The sequence below is a fragment of the Thalassophryne amazonica genome, chromosome 9 (assembly GCF_902500255.1).
Source record: "Thalassophryne amazonica chromosome 9, fThaAma1.1, whole genome shotgun sequence".
Lineage (NCBI taxonomy): Eukaryota > Metazoa > Chordata > Actinopteri > Batrachoidiformes > Batrachoididae > Thalassophryne > Thalassophryne amazonica.
In genome coordinates, this window is record NC_047111.1 from 79814104 (window position 1) to 79815406 (window position 1303).

Below are 1303 nucleotides of genomic sequence, written 5' to 3' on the forward strand. Positions count from 1 at the left end.
ACTGAAGAAAAGAGAATTAAGCACCACCACGAGTAGCTAAAGCATTGTAAGGAATATATAACTACAGACAGTGGAGAGCATGTGATGCTAATACAACAGGGGGAGCGAGAAAAAAATAATTTGCCTGGGTATGTTATCGAAACTTATGACACACGGGAGAAAGTCATTTCTTCCCCTTCCAAGCCTGGTCTGCTATCAAACACCTTATGATACAAGAAGTCAAGTGATGATGGGATGACTCATTATCCCTCATCCAGGTCACACTGAGATGGACTATATGGATATTCCCAAAAATTATTGTGTAATCCTCAAATGAGGTATTTAAAAAAAACATCGAGCTACTTAACTGACTATTCAGACCAATGATACCACAAAGCTGGTTGTACTCATCTAGCTACAGTCAATAGTGCATTTAATATATGTGTTCACACAAAATACGCAAATTTTGGTGCCATGAAGGAATGCTAGATCACAGAATACATACATCACACTGAAACAATTTGAAGAATGTCTGCTGTTGCTTTCGAAAGAAATGACAATGTCAGTTTTGGCAGTGTTTATCTCAGTACGGAGCAGAAATGAAACGTCATGAGCTGTGTGCCGTACATGTGGCAATACTGTTGGAAAGAGATTTCGGCAGTTGCTAACATATTCTATTTAGTGCACTGTCTGTTAAGGCAAGAGATTACCCTCCACGTGTTGTGTAGAGACAAATATAGCACTAGCATGCAGCAATATTGCCATCCGGGCAACAGCAGCTACAAAACAAGGAACCGTACAATTTAGGCTTATATGCACATGTCCAATCAAACGTTCAATACTGTGCTCCTTTTACTGAGGACTTACTGGGTGTATTTTCAACATTTCAGAACACAACGTGTTGTTAATCACTCCACTTCGCAGGGATCCGAAATCCGGTTAGATGTATCAAATATTGGCCTTACCTCTGCAAATTAAGTCAACAACTTGCCAAAGGGTTTAGCCAAATATTAGAGCTTATATTACAGGTGTTTTATAAGCCCAAAAGGATCAGAGAGCTGCTTCTCATAGTACCTGTGCTGCATATTGTAAAGGAAGCCCTACAGTTTAGATATTCCACCTACTAACAGTGTGATTAGGCTGTACACCACACGGACACTCACATACAAACACAAGGAAGCGACACACAACTGTGCACAACTGACATGTCCAACAACCTGCACCCATCACCTTCTTACACCCTTCCCACATAACATTGTACCACGACACACATTTACATTACACACACACACACACACGCGCGTGCACACTATAAAGATACTAT